Consider the following 16994-nt stretch of genomic DNA (forward strand, 5'->3'; position numbering starts at 1 on the left):
GCGAGTTTATTTGTTTTAATAACCCTTATGCGATCGCTCCATTCGTTGCTGGGACTGCAATTCTGCCATGTTCTTCTTTAGTTAGTTGGCTTGGTCTGTGTTTCGGTCCAACACTTTCCACTACCTTTTCATCCCAAGTGAATCAAACCGTAAAAAACCTACGCGTCGTGTACGGAAAAATATCCCCTAACAAAAGCCGTTACAACCGCAATGGTTTGTGCATGATTTATAACGCTTATTGCACCCCTGTGCTTTTGTTTTTATCAGGCATGGCTCATCAATTCCGTAAAAAAAATCGCCATACTCTACGTATGGCTTATTTCAGATATTGCTAATTCCTGAAATTTGCTAGGAATCTGTTTTGGTTCCTAGATGGCACCAAAACAGAAAAATAATTGCTCGATTTGGTTTAATAGATATGACTTCTTGGATTCGGTCTTCCAGTGATGATTTATGTAAAAAGACTGTCTACTTTATTCACGTTTACGACCCTCTGCAGCCTTTTTTTCCATATTGATACTGGTTAATTAGTCCATGTCGTCTTTTGTCAGTTTGAATTTTTTTTTCTTGCTGTTTATTGTTTTTGTTTTTTTATAATACCCCGTACTTTGTGTGTTTTTTTTTACTTTTACGGATAATAAAGTTGATTCATTCATTCAATCTGCAGTTCGACCAGCCGTATGGAATGCGTCTGAATCAGCGGGCTTGCTGCAGGCCCGTGATTTTATAATATATGTTTGTAGGGAGTTTTACCGACCATCTGAATTGACTACACAGCATGTGGCTTGCTTGAGTGAAAACCAGCCAAAGGATATAGATGCCGTACATTTTCATAGCGTGTCTGAAATTTAACTTGAAAACTGAAGGCAGTTTCCTTCTAAAAGGTGCCGAGGGCGAGACATGTCATCAAAGTGTGAATCAAGATTTCATTTTCATGCTCTTCTTTTCTTTCAGCACACTGACAGCCAGCAACCTTCAGCTAGCTGCCAAAAGTGTGGATTTTTGCTGCTCTTTTTTTATTGAGCTTTGATTCCTCTTATTAAAAAAGTCTGCAACTGACTCACTTGGCTCCTTACTTTTAAATTTGAGGTTTTTTTGTTGCTAAGGTTTTTACTTATTGAATCAGAGAATGAACTACTTTATTACCTTTTATTTTTTTTAAAGCCAATCCAAAGTTTATTTTTCTATTTTTGAATATTTTTTCCACCATTCCGACATGTTTCAGAGTAACCCTATATTTTTTCAAAGGTCTCAGATTTGACTGAACACTAATCGCCAGAATTTCAACTCTATATGCACTGTATTAATCCTTTCATGTGATCTGTCTGATCCAATCAGAAGTTTTTTGACTGCACTTAATTATTTTGATAGTCTTTTTCTTTCATGCCGTGGTGTTGAAAATTGGTTGAGATTATTTTTTGGATTTCGTTGGGTGTCTACCAGCCAAACAAGGGAAAAAAATATTTTCAATATTGTTTTTATCATTCCCACATGTTTCAGAATAACCGTGTATTTTTTCAACCGTGCCAGATTTGACTGAACACTAATCACCAGAAGTTCAACTCTACGTGCACTGTGTTAATCCTGTCATGTGATATGTCTGATCCAATGAAAGGTTTTTGACTGCACTTAATTGTTTTGATAGTCTTTTTCTTTCAAGCCCTTGTGTTGAAAATTGGTTAAGATTATTTTTTGGGCTTCATTGGGTGTGTACCAGCCAAACAATGGAAAACAACATTTTCAATATTTTTTCCATCATTCCCACATGTTTCAGAATAACCCTGTATTTTTTCAAACGTGCCAGATTTGATTGAACTCTAATCGCCAGAAGTACAACTCTGCGTGCACTGTGTTAATCCTGTCATGTGATATGTCTGATCCAATGAAAGGTTTTTGACTGCACTTAATTGTTTTGATAGTCTTTTCCTTTCAAGCCCTTGTGTTGAAAATTGGTTAAGATTATTTTCTTAGACTTCATTGGGTGTGTACCAGCCGAACAAGGGAAACGGTTAAAAGCGATAAAACGGAAATTTTGGTTCTTGACTAAGATTTCCAAGAGAGGAATGACAGGGGACATTTTATAGGCAAGGGAAGGGGCTAAGAAGCCTTCAGAATGGCTTTAAAATACGGTAGCATGGGCTTGATATCAGAAAAATATGTATATACTTATATATATATATATATATATATATATATATATATATATATATATATATATATATATATATATATATATATATATATATATATATATATATATATATATACACCTAGGATAAATACTTGAAGTAGTACTTGAAGTAATACTTAAGTACAATTTTGGCAAGTTCTTGGTATTTGATACTTAAGTAAGAATTTGGAAAGTACTTATTACTTGATACTTAAGTAAAAATTTGGAGTACTTGTTGCAGCACTGGCAGGAATACCCTGCTGACATTAAATACTTAACCAACACTCGTCATCTCTACTTTTGAATAGATGTAGCACCACTTTTTCGTTGATCCGCTTTCAGAAAATAACTACTGATTTTTTTTATAGTTTCAGAAATACAGTAGACTACACATTCATATTTACAATCAGCATTAATATCCTGAATAGTTATACTTTAAATGACTGCAAATAGACGTCTATCAAATTATTTGTGTGGAAAGAAAAAAATTAGCTTATAATAGTTCAGTAAGTTACATCTCTATTTTGTTTTTTAACCCCATACTTCTTAGATGAAGAAGAAATTAACGCCTCTACTCTAAATCTGAAACGCTCTAAGCACAGACTGAATGAAAACGTCATTACTACTACTACTAACAACTCACCGCCATGAAGCCGCTTGAGGCCAACACAGCTACGCACGCTCCTCCTCCATTCCAATCTATTCAAAGCTTTACTTTATAAACCCTCCCAGGAAGTTCCTGTTTCCCTTAAATCTTTCCCAACCCAACCGCGGACGACCGGCTTTCAGGTTAGTTTATCAAAAATGTCAATAGTCAAAATAACGTCATTAGTTGCTTTTTTCGTATAATCTGATTCTGTTGGGAAGATTCTTTTAAGTCTGCCTGAAGATGTCTTTAGTCCAAGTTTTCTGCGACTATTATGAACACAAGAATGCTCAAACTTCATCATCGATTTTCTTGAAATCATTTATTTCAAGTACGACCCTTTAGCTCTTAAGTAGCGATTTTTCATGTGAAACATATTATATTACCGACTATTAAATGACGTTGAGTAATGTAGAGTAAAATGGTCGATGATAAGTCAATAAAAACAGCCCTGGTGTTGAAAGCAGACATTTTTTAATCACGCTTGCATTTTTTTTTAGTAACAAAAGCATAATTGATTTCATTTTTATAGCATTATAATCATTATCGTTGTTATTATTTAGGCACGAGCGTTTTGGCCTAATATTCTTTCAAATCAAAATGTACTTCTCACTTTAAACAACCTTTTTGCTTTTACTAAATTGTACGTATATAAGAGTTAGGTCCATCTTTCATATCCTTCAATTCAGCTTTTTTAAATATTTTTTGTTCTTGTGTCAATTTCAGTAGGCTGACAGGTGATAAAATATGTCATATAGCCTTTGTAATTTTACTCAGAAACTTCAATCCTTATCTTTCCGAAGTAAATGTTGAGAATTTACTTAGGCTCTACGGGTTTGCTTTCGGTTTCTATCCTATATTTGTCAAATAGAAAATTTCTTCAAGTATGTATGGAGATAAAGGGAAAAGAAGATATTATAATCTTATCGTGTGATGAAAGGTTTTTTTCTTCTTTACAATACAAATGCGAAAAATCACAAATACTAGTCATTTAGAAGCCAAATTGACAAGTCCACATTGTATATCTTGGACTTTACTGTCAAAGTACTCGATTGGCTTTTAACTTCCTGTACTACTATAACTTCCTGGCTTTTAACTTCCTGTACTACTTCCTGTAAATACTACTGTATTTCGTTAAAACGAAGATTAATGGACAACCAAAAACTAAGCCTAAATAATGTTAGCAACAAATAAAAAAGAAAGAAAAAGAAATTTTTGTAATGTGAAAAGATTCCTATTATTATTCGCCTTTTCAAGCTATTTTTTAGCTGAGCATTTAAATTTGGCACAAAAAGGTGCGTAAAAAGCATAATGAAAAATATGATAATAACGAAAAAGATTTTCCTTTTTCAACTTGTCATGCCGTAACCATAAGTTCGATACAACCACCCTGAGAAAAATAAAAATTTTCCAAGAAATGTCAATATGCCACTTTCAAGAAAAAAAAATTCGACACCAGGCACCGGCACGGCTACATGGCAGGCTTGTATAGGTCATTGTCGCTTGTTTCCTAACCGTAAACAATGTGAGCATGTTCCTGATGCCATAGCGTCACCATAGGTTCGATATAACCACCCTGAGAAAAATACCTTAATAGATATTAATAGATATAATAGATATGAGAAATAATTTTTAAGGAGTAATTCCTAAAATTGTGACCTATTTAGTTCGTGTTTGTGGCCAGAAACGTCTATATTCCAGTTTGAAGAAAAACAAGAGCTAAGAGCTCATATGGCACTTGTGACGAGATTATCAGATCCGGTGCGGTTATGTCGATCACGCACCTAGAGCTTGTGCTTATTCTCGAACTCGCCAAAGCACTAGAAATCCCCCAACTCCCCCAAAGAGATCAGATCTGGACCGGTAATGTCAATCACGTATCTAAAACTTGTGCTTATTCTTCCCATCAAGTTTCATCCCGATCCCCCCAACTCCCCCAAAGAGAGCGGATCAGGTCCGATTATGGCGATCATGTATCTAGGAATTGTGCTCATTCTTCCCATCGAGTTTCATCCCGATCGCTCCACTCTAAGCGTTTTCCAAGATTTCCGGTCCTCCCCCAACTCCCTCTAATGTCATCGGATCCGGCTGGTATTCGAAATAAGAGCTCTGAGACACGAGATCCTTCTAAATATCAAATTTCATTAAGATCTGAAAACCTGTTCGGAAGTTAAAAACACCTTATTTTTCTAATTTTTTCAAATTAACTGTCCTTCCACTCCACCGCCAGATGATCGAATCGGGGAAGCGACTATTTCTGATTTGATCTGGTCCGGTCCCTGATACGCCTACCAACTTTCAGCGATGGCTATATTGATCTCATATCTAGTTTCGGATCTTCTTCATGTAAAAATTGGGGTGGTGCGAGATTCGAATCTGAAACCTCTCGCACCCCAAGTGAGAATCATACCCTTAGACCAGCAAGCCACGCTTAAGAAAAACGATCGTTTGTTTTATCGGCAAATAAAATTCTTCTCAACTATCTCGTTCGCTCGCTCCCCCCCCAGATGGTCGAATCAGGGAAGAGACTATTTCTAATTTAATCTGGTCTGGTCTTTGATGCGTCTGCCAGCTTTCATCGTCCTAGCTTATCTAGAAGTGCCCCAACTAGCAAAACCGGGACCGACAGACAGACAGACAGACATACAAACGGACAGAAATTGCGCTCGCAATATGTCACTTGGTACATACCAAGCGCCGTAAAAACTACGTATTCGATTTGGAGGCCAGGCCCCGGCATTCGGTACACGGCAGGCTTGTATATATTGATTCTTGTTGTAAGCATCAAACTCCAAATGAATCACCTTTATTTGCTACTCTTTCCTCGAGAAAATAGAGGGCTCCACAGGGAGTACATATAACGTTGAAGGGTCCCAATGACTTGTCAGTTTCATTTTTGACACGGTCTGATTCCCTCTGTCGCTTGCAATTCTCGCTGCCGCGCATCCTCTAACCGCATATTTCTTTGTTCTCGCTGTGGCATATCTTTCAACCACATGTTTCTTTGTTTTTCACTTTTATTTTTAATTCGTTCTGCTCCTCGCTGTCGCATGTCTTGTAACCGCATATTCTTTTGTTCTTCACTTTTATTTTTGACTCGTTTTAATTCTTGCTGCCGCTTTTCTTCGAACCAAGTATTTTTTGTTCTTTACTTTTGCTTTTGACTCGTTATAATTGTCGTTGACAAAAATATTCTAATTGTATATTCCTTTGTTCTTCATTTTCGTTTATCATTACTTCAGACATTTTTTCAATACCCTTTATCATAGCTGCTCGGATTGGTTTTGTCACATTTGATGGTCTAGGTTGTTCATGTGTCCTCTGAGCATTATGAAAGTGCTTAAAACGCCTTTTGTAAATAGACGCATTACAACCGGTATTTTATATTTAGCTACGTTCCTTTTTTGAAGCTGCATGCATCATGGACACTAAAAACAATTCAACCAATACTCAGGCAAATATGACGCATTCATCCTCTTGTATATATAGTACCAGGAGACCCAGCTTCGCTCGACCCCTGGTGCTAGGCTCGTGGCGGGCCTGTATATGTGGGATTCCAGCTGTCACTTGTATTCTAACTGCAGGTTAATGGGACTTCTCTTTTGGATTTTTTCCCGAATGATTTCATGAACAAACCCTCTTCCGCTCTTATAGGACCATACATTAAACGCCATCACCTCTGGGAAAAACGAATTTGGAATGAAGAACTGGGAAAAAACCTATCCAAATTATTTTTTCAGGCCGAAAAATCTGGATATACTAATTTTCAGAAAAAAAAAACTATCGTGGTGATGAAAATGATGGGAAAAAAGTCTTCGGTTAAAAGACAAGCGACAGCGAGGATCACATCAAATCTTAAACGAAACAAGCGAGAATCACAACAAATTGCGAGCGAAAAACTGAATTATGTAACATGATAATTGAAGCAAAGATAATTAATGGGGAAAATCTGGAAAAGAAATCACATTAATCTGCGGTCAGAAGACAAGCGACCGCGACAATCATATATATACAAGTCTGTAACATAACGAATCTCAGACGAAAATAAGGTACAACAAAATATGCGCTTAGAAGACTTGCGACAATAAGCATCAAAACAAAACGCAAACAAAAATGATTCACTACGAAATCTGCGGTTAGAAGACAAGTGACAGCGTTAATCCCAACTATGTCAAACGAAAATGATGCACAACGAAATCTGCGGTTAGAAGAGATGTGACGACGAGTATGATCAATCGAATATTTATAATTGCCCATTGGTAATTGTTCTCACAAGTGCAACATGTATTGCACACGAAAATGCTTTCAATAAGAGAAATAGTTAAACTTCAGCTTATGGAGTGGATTAAACGCTAGAGTGTTTTGAGTGTTTAAAGCAGATTTTTAATGGAGAGAACTTACATAAGAAAATATCGTTTTTTTCAGTTTTAATGTCACTCTTTATTTTCGTTAAAAAAAAATTAATGAAAGTTGGTAAAAGGTTTCTCTATCCATTAACTACGTTACTTAAACATATATCTATTATTTAATTATTTGTTTCATTTCTCCTTTGTATTTAACGCAAATCCAGTGCACATTTCTCTATTTCGGTTGAGCAGTTAGCAGATTAACAGGAGAGATATAGCCAATTTTTGTATGTGCGTAAACGTTTTTTCACGTTAAATTGCCTCTCATCCCTTTTCAATGCTAGACTTTTTTTCTGTTTCTCAAAAAATTCTAATTTCTAAGGTGACAAATGTGTTTTTTCCTTGAAACAGATGAGTTTCACTTCTATTTCAGTATTGCACATTTGTCGGCAAAAATGTTATATTTTGTCTACTTTGGGCGTGCTAAAAATTTGTTTTAGCAGTGACCTTACACCTGACTTTCAGAATCTTTTATTAAGCGTTGTCCAGCCAAGTAACTCCGGAGGGAGGGGAATTTCGTGCCCCGACCCTACCCGAAATGTTGGCATTTTTATAATTGCTTAATTTCCCATTCATGTCCTGTTCTGATTGTTTTTTAACTGCCCCCCCTTCTTTCGGAATAAATTGCTGGGTACGTGCCTTGGGTGCATGTATAAACAAGACTGAAATTTTTGAGGAGACTTTTTTTTACTTTGACTTTTATTTATAAATAAAAAATTAACTAATTTTTTTAGCTGAAAGTAAGGAGCGACATTGAAACTTAAAACGAACAGAAATTACTCCGTATATGAAACGGGTTGTCCCCTCCGCAATCCCTCGCTCTTTACGCTAAAGCTTTTAATTGTTTTAAAAAGTAGAATTGTGGCAAAGAGTCAAACTTTAGCGTAAAGAGCGAGGGATTGCAGAGGAGACAACCCCTTTCATACACGGAGTAATTTCTGTTCGTTTTAAGTTTCAATGTCGCTCCTTACTTTCAGCAAAAAAAAATTAGTTTTTTTTTTTTTTAATTTCTGAACGTTTTTGAATTAATGCATGTTTGGTTTTGGCTCTCCGCACATAAATTATTAAAATGAAATTTGTATATTAATTCTTTTTTTGGCTAAATGGCTTTCTCTTAGTTTTGATCAGACGATTTTGAGAAATAAGGGGTGGAGAAGGAGGCCTAGTTGCCCTCCAATTTTTCGGTTACTTATAAAGGCAACTAGAACTTTTAATTTTTAACGAACATTTTTATTAGTAAAAAATATACGTAACTTAAGAATTAACTTACGTAACAAACTTTCATAATCTTATATTTTTATTATGTATACGAGGGGGCTTGTACCCTCGTTAATACCTCGCTCTTTACACTAAATTGTAAGTTTTGTCCCAATTCTTTAAGAATGACCCCTGAATCAGAAAGGCCGTAGAATAAATAGTTGAAATTACTAAAAATACTTTAGCATAAAGAGTGAGATATTTATCTCCCCCTAAATACCTCGCTCTTTATGCTAAAGTATTTTTAGAGCCCCTCATATGCGTAAGAATCTCTGTTCGTTTTAAGTTTCAATGCTACTCCTTCCTTTCATTTGAAAAAACTTTTCATGTTTATTTTTCATTGTTTTCTTATAGTAATGCTAGAAAATCCTGCGCCCTTTTCATTGAATTTTTCTTCCCCCATGACAGATTCCTCCAAGGAAAGATCCTCCAACATAGCCCCCTCCCCTCAACCCGACCCCCAAACAAAATAAAATCCCCCTGAAAACGTCTGTACACTTCCCAATAACCATTACTATATGTAAATACTGGTCAAAGTTTGTAACTTACAGCCCATCCCCCGGGGACTGTGGGGGAGTAAGTCATCCCCAAAGACATAGTTATTATGGTTTTCGACTATGCTGAACAAAATGGCTATCTCAAAATTTGGATTCGTTGACTTTGGGAAAAAATGAGCCTGGGAGGGGGCCTAGATGCCCTCCAATGTTTTTGGTCACTTAAAAAGGGTACTAGAACTTTTCATTTCCATTAGAATGAGCCCTCTCGCGACATTCTAGGACGACTTGGTCGATACGATGACCCCTGGGAACAAGAAAAAACAAACAAATAAACACGCATCCGTGATCTGCCTTCTGGTAAAAAAAAATACAAAATTCCACATTTTTGTAGATAGCAGCTTGAAACTTCTACAGTGGGGTTCTCTGATACGCTGAATCTGATGGTGTCATTTTCGTTAAGATTCTACGACTTTTAGGGGGTGTTTCCCCCTATTTTCTTAAATAATGCAAATTTTCTCAGGCTCGTAACTTTTGATGGGTAAGACTAAACTTGATGAAACATATATATTTAAAATCAGCATTAAAATGCGATTCTTTTGATGCAGCTATTGATATCAAAATTCAATTTTTTAAAGTTTTGGTTACTATTGAGCCGGGTCGCTCCTTACTACAGTTCGTTACCACGAACTGTTTGATAATAAACGAAAATATAAACTATCAAACAGTTCGTTGTAACGAACTGTAGTAAGGAGCGACCCGGCGCAATAGTAAACGAAACTCTAAAAATCGGAATTTGGATGCTAAAAGATACATCAAAAGAATCGGATTTTCATGCTGATTTTAAATATATAAGTTTCATCAAATTTGGTCTTTGTCATCAAAAGTTACGAGCCTGAGAAAATTTACCTTATTTCGGAAAATAGGGGAAAACACCCACTAAAAGTCATATTTTTTAATTTTGATTGTTTCCCTAAAAACTTGATTTAAACCTTGGTCCCTGGAAATCAAAGAAACATTTTCAAACAAAATAAAATGATTTGGAAAATTAAAGATATGTTCCGAGAGGGCCGACGTGAAATCTTCAGGTTTGGTATCAAACAGTTCGTGGTAACGAACTGTAGTAAGGAGCGACCCGGCTCAATAGTAACCAAAACTCTAAAAAATTGAATTTTGATATCAATAGCTACATCAAAAGAATCACATTTTAATGCTGGTTTTAAATATATAAGTTTCATCAAGTTTAGTCTTACCCATCAAAAGTTACGAGCCTGAGAAAATTTGCCTTATTTAGGAAAATAGAGGGAAACACCCCCTAAAAGTCGTAGGATCTTAACGAAAATGCAACCATCGCATTCAGCGTATCAGAGAACCCTCTAGCAAAAATTTCAAGCTCCTATCTACAAAAATGCGGAATTTCGTATTTTTTGCCAGGCGACAGATCACGGGTGCGTGTTTATTTGTTTGTTGTTTTTTTTTTTCTTTTTTTCTTTCTTTCTTTCTTTTTCCCAGGGGGTCATCATAGCGACCAAGTGGTCCTAGAATGTTGCAAGAGGGTTCATTCTAATGGAAATGAAAAGTTCTAGTGCCCTTTTTAGGTGACCAAAAAAATTGGAGGGCACCTAGGCCCCCTCCCACGCTCATTTATCCCAAAGTCAACGGATCAAAATTTTGAGATAGCCATTTTGTTCCGCATAGTCGAAAACCATAATAACTATGTCTTTGGGGATGACTTACTCCCCCACAGTCCCTGGGGGAGGGGCTGCAAGTTACAAACTTTGACCAATGTTTACATACAGTAATGGTAATTGAGAAGTGTACAGACGTTTTCAGGGGGGATTCTTTTGGTTTAGGGGGTTGAGTTGAGGGAAGGGGGCTATGTGGGAGGATCTTTCCTTGGAGGATTATATCATGGGGGAAGAGAAACTCAATGAAAAGGGCGCAGGATTTTCTAGCATTACTATAAAAAAAAACAATGAAAAAATAAACATGAAAAAGTTTTTTCAATTGAAAGTAAGGAGTAGCATTAAAACTTAAAACGAACAGAGATTATTAAGCATATGAGGGGTTCTAAAAATACTTTAACATAAAGAGCGAGGTACTTGGAGGAGATAAATATATCGCTCTTTATGCTAAAGTGTTTTTAGTAATTTCAACTACTTATTCTATGGCCTTTTTGATTCAGGGGTCATTCTTAAAGAATTGGGACAAAACTTAAAATTTAGTATAAAGAGCGAGGTATTAACGAGGGGACAAACCCCCTCATATACATAATAAAAATATAAGAGTATAAAAGTTTGTTACGTAAGTTAATTCTTAAGTGTGTTATGCATTTATTCAAAAACGTTCAGAAATTAAATAAAAAACCTAGTTTTTATAACTGAAAGTAAGGAGAGACATTAAAACTTAAAACGAACAGATATTACTACGCATATGAAATGGGTTTTCCCCTCCGCAATCCCTCGCTCTTTACGCTAAAGTTTGACTCTTTGCCACAATTCTAATTTTTAAAACAATTAAAAACTTTAGCGTAAAGAGCGAGGGATTGCGGAGGGGAAAACCCATTTCATATACGGACTAATTTCTGTTCGTTTTAAGTTTTAATGTCGCTCCTTACTTTCAGTTAAAAAAAACTATTTTTTTTATAGATATAGATATAAATCACTAAGCTAGGGAAAAATTTTCATTTTGCTAACGCGTAGCGATTAACTACATAAACATTCCTAAAAGCACCCTAAATCAACAATAAATAATAAAAAAAAAACCTGCATAAATGTTCCTAGAAGCATCCTACACTAATGAAAATAATAATGAAAAAAAAAGAAAAAACATCACCTTCTCTCAAACACCCCGAGGGCAACAACCACCATCCAAACATAACTCCGTTCATCCCAACCCCTTCAACCCGCTCCTCTCTCCATCCTTATAACTTACTCCAGTCCCCCCCCAAAAAAAATAATAAAAAGAAATAAAAAAATTAATTCCCCAACGAACACTCTTTTAATATTTGTTTTCTAACTGTGGGAGGTGTTTGAAAAAAACCCAAAATTAGGCCCTTCTCCAAAACAAAATCCTTTTGAACTACGTCGTTATGATGGCCTGGAAAAAAGATTCCAGTCTAGTTCTAAATAAAGAAAGGTAAAAAGTCAAATTATTAAGTCATACTAATAGAAATGTATACACTGTAATCAACTTACCTAGGATGTTGCCGCTAAATTAGAACTCCCCCTCCAGCTCCCTATGGGAGTTACTGCTGGTATTCTCTAGCTCTTGGAATTGCGGAAAAGAATCAATATTAATTTGGTAGGTGGCTCGTCCCTCCTGAAGCTGAAACAGAACGGAATCATCTACTTTAATTTACAATTCAGTGAATGATAATAAATTCCCAATTTGGATGGAAACAGAAAGAGCATTTTCCGAAAAAAAAAATAACTAACAATTGAAGATATGGTATTGATTGAAATAATTTCCCAAAACAGGAAAAAAGTTTGTGTTAATATGAGTGTATAATATATCCCTTTTGTTTGAATTAATTGACAACTAATACTAGAACTTTCGAAAGGCACACTAAAGAAAAAATAAGAGCCGAGTTTTTTTACTGTTGGATTGGTATTGTTGGATTCTAAGCTGAATTAAATTAACAAAAACAAGTTCGTCAAATGAAAGTAAAGGGTGAACGTCAATTATGCCGTACGTGAGGAGGGATGATTACCTTCCCACTCCCACTCTTCATGTTTAAATTTTAAAGTGCTCTACTGAAAGTATTTATTGCTATAAAAGATATATTTAATAATTAGTTTCAAGTGTCTAATTTACTGATTCTCTTTTAAAACATTTGAGTTCAGCTTTTATTGTTTTAAGCAAATAGGCATCCATAAATTATTGTATTCTTGGGGTAATTAAATATATAAAAAGCTTTGGTACTTAAGTCTTATACGGGAAATACTCAAGAAGTGAAGTTTGGTTAATGCTAATAAAATAAAGCAAATTATGATGCAAATATAATAGTTTAGAAACAAATTTGGGTTATGTATTTGCACATTAGGGGGGGGAGTATAGCATATATTAAATCGTAACCTAAACAAACCTCTTCTAACATAACCTAACCAAAATACCAACTAAATACTTAACTAAAATACAGCTACAATGCATTTTCCAACCCAGCCAAAGCTAATTGTCTGGTGAAAAGAAGTTGCTTGACCAGTTTCTTGTCTCGTGTTCGCGTCATTCGCGATCAAAATTCTCGAGTGTTTATCGTATAATACAAAAGTACCTAAGTTTTTTCAACTTAAAGTAAGGAACAACATTAAAACTTAAACAAACAGAAATTATTCCGGGTGCGAATGAGATTACCCCCTCCTTGATACCCCGCTCTTTATGCTAAGGTTTTTACTACTTTAAAAAGCTTCTTATTCTAGTTAAATGACCCTCATGTTTCAAGAGTCGTTCTTAAAGAGCTTGAACAAAAAGTAAAACTTTAGCGTAAAGAGCGGGGTATCGAAGAGGGAGTAAATTTCATCTACGGACTAGTTTCTGTTTGTTTTAAGTTTTAATGTCGCTCCTTATTTTCATTTGAAAAAAAATGTTTTAGTTAATTTCCAGTTGTTTTTCAAACAATGCCATGTTTTTCAAATCTCCTTCCCCGTGTGAAAAATTCCTCCTGGAAAACTCATTTGGAAACTTTCCCAATAACAAATACCATATGTGAGTAATGTACAAATTGCATAACTTTGTGCCTACAGCCCCTTCTCCAGGTACTGTTGGGGTCATGCTATCCCAAAGGCATTGTTATTGGACCTTTCAACTATGCTGAATCAGACGGCTATCTCAAATTTTGATCTGATGACTTTGGAAAAAGGGGTGTGGATCTTATTACTTACTTAAAATGGGCACTAGAACAAATAAACACGCATCCATGATCTTTCTTCTATCCAAAAATGCATTCCACATTTTTGTATTTAAGAGCTTGAAACTCTATAGTAAGGTTTCTGATATGCTGAATCAGATGGTACAATTTCAATAAGATCGCTTGACTTTTTGGGGGTGTTTTTCTCCTTTGCCAAAAATTAGAATTTTATTTTAGTACCCGTAACTTTTGACAGGTTGTAAACTTGATGACCTTTTATATCTTTAATCAGCATAAAAATTCAATATTTGTTACCGTGAATGTCCGAAAATGTTGACGTTCACCGGTGAATGTCTGCTGAAATACCTTTTTTTCTCCTTGCATTTAGTCAGCGTTGCCAGTCAACTTTTTCTATGTTTTTCCGATGTTTTCCAATTCCAAACTTTTTCCAATTTCCAAAACTTTTTCCAATGTTTGATGATGACAGGATAGGTTAGATAGGGTAGCTTAGGTTTTTGACCCTTTTCTGATATTTATAACCAAATTCAACTTAACCTAATCCACCACGAACTGTTTGAAACACACTAATATTTTTGTTTTAATTAATCGTCATTTACTATTTTCCTTGCATGAAACGTGGGTAAACTCAGCGCTCCTTCAGGAGCGTCAATTCACCAAAAATTAGGGAAGGGGTAAAATGTATTTTTCAAAATTTAGCGGGGAAGGAATTAATCGTTTTTTGTTCAATTTTTCCAATAGACATACAAGAAAAAAATTCAATGGAAACACCTTAGAAAAAGGGAAAGTGGGTGAAAAATTAGCAAAAATAAAAGATTGCCACTAAGCCATTAACCCATTATATGTATATTTGGAATCACATAAAAAGCCAATTCTTGTGATGTATATATTGTTGTCAAAATTTGAGTCGGTTACAAAATATGAGTCATATATATATATATATATATATATATATATATATATATATATATATATATATATATATATATATATATATATATATATATATATATATATATATATATATATATATATATATATATATATATATATATATATATATATATATATATATATATATATATATATATATATATATATATATATATATATATATATATATATATATATATATATATATATATATATATATATATATATATATATATATATATATATATAAAGAAAAATTATATCCAATCCTATTTACATTATGTTTGAGCATTCGTTCTTAAGGCATTAAGGGCAAGAAATCAAAGTCGAGTGTAAAGAGCGAGGGGTTAGGAGGCGGGCAGCTCCTCCCCCCGCTTAAATACTGAACAATATTTGTCGCTTTTTAAGTTTTGATAATGCTCTATAGTTTAATTTGAAAACATATTGTATCTAATTTCGTTTTGTTTTTAATATCATAACCAATATTAATCTATGTATGAGGAGGGGTACCGCCCTATTATGCCCCACTCTTTATTTACAAGTTTTCTTTTCGAAATAAAGTATATTTCTTTAAAAAAAACTTTTGTATCTGTAGTGAGACGCGAACGCTTTCCCCCTTAAAACCCATTCTGGACGCTTCATTGCATATTCATCCTTAATAATATATTATGCATCATTTATATGTATTCTTCATACTGAAGGGAGGTCCGAGGTTAAACCCCTAATTATCTAAAAATTCATTCAATTCACCTGAAATACCTCTCACGGAAAGTAGGAGAATAAGGGCCTAGAACGTTTTTCCGATACCTTAGCTACATCCGTTCCCTATAAAAAATAATAAGGAAGTAAAAAGTGTACTAGATCATAAAATTTTCATTCGAACGAACCTTCATTCAATAATATACGACTGTCGGTTCGATCCAATTGCTTCTAAAAAAAAACTTGTGAGCTGTATTTTTGGGGGATTTATAAAACTAGTGGTGTTTAGCAGCAAACTTAGAATCAACGCAAATAATGGATTTCGTTGTTCAATATGTTGAAAAAAAATTGTTTGCAACTCTGTTTGCAGTTTGTTACTACGATCTGTTTTATCCAAGGTTCTGTTGAATATAAGGCAGGGTACCATTCCCTCATCCAAACCCCTTTTATCCATTCAAGTTTATATACATATATCAATGAGTCGAGAATGATAACTATCCCCACAAAATTTCACTCTTTCAAATGTTTCTTAGGAGGAAGGAAGGAGGATCTGAAATACAGAGCTGCGTCAAAGGGTGATCATTTCCACGCTTTTTTTAAGGGAAGTTTTTCGAAAATGTCTTTATATATGGAGGTCCCACCAATTTCTCCCCATTTTCTGCAGATATAAATTTAACCTTTTATGTCCTGCTTAAAATATTTCTGGAATGATCTAGGAACACCACAATGGAGCACCCACATTACAGAGTGACCCCAAAAATATTCCTTAGACTGAAGTGACATTACGGATTATCTATATATTCCCCCCCCCCTGTCCTTGTATATTTATCTGAAAAATCCAAAACTTCAAGAATTTGGGCATAAAATACACTTTTCGAGGCTTCGAGCATCCCCCTCTAACCCCAGAAAGATCCGTTGAATATCTTCCACAGTTATTTATATAATAGTTGATAATGTACATCTATAAGAAGGAATGCACCACTGCGGAGCATTATGGCCTCTGAAACACGAAAGCAATCAAAACTCTTTTTTAGTCACGGTTACTATTAACAAGAGTCGTAGTGTGATACCAGGAACCCTTTCATGCGGTTTTTTTTTCAATTAAAAAGGAGCCTTGAAAATGAACCACAGATTTATTTTATTTTTCCCTAAGTACACTCCGGCAGTCGATTGACGCCCGTTTCAATCATGCTTCAATCAACCCTTTAATCTTGATCAAAACGGATTTTCAAATTAGTTTTCATTTCGGCTTGTTAAAAAAAGTTAATAAGGGACGTCATTTGTCTAAGCAGTAGTATAGGGAGCGACGCGGCTCGATAGTAACCGAAAATTTAAGAAACAGAATTTTGATAGCAATAGATATATAGAAAAAATCAAATTTTTATGTTTATTAAAAATATATAAGATTCATTAAGTTTAATATTACCCAGAAAAGTTAGCCTGAGAAAATTTAACTGATTTTTGACAAGGGAGAAACACCCCAAAACGTCAAGCAATCTTAACGAAAATCAAACCGACAGGTTTA

General features: G+C 34.8%; 1 long non-coding RNA gene across 1 annotated transcript in view; it reads right to left on the reverse strand.

The window, feature by feature from the left end:
• LOC136035444 (uncharacterized) overlaps nt 1-16994 on the reverse strand; it is a 67405-nt gene that overhangs the window by 16321 nt on the left and 34090 nt on the right. Inside the window, exon 2 of the long non-coding RNA XR_010619423.1 lies at nt 12171-12300. This is a non-coding gene — a long non-coding RNA (uncharacterized LOC136035444). The remainder of the gene's footprint in view (nt 1-12170; nt 12301-16994) is intronic.

The sequence above is a fragment of the Artemia franciscana genome, chromosome 14 (genome assembly GCF_032884065.1).
Source record: "Artemia franciscana chromosome 14, ASM3288406v1, whole genome shotgun sequence".
NCBI classification, from domain to species: domain Eukaryota; kingdom Metazoa; phylum Arthropoda; class Branchiopoda; order Anostraca; family Artemiidae; genus Artemia; species Artemia franciscana.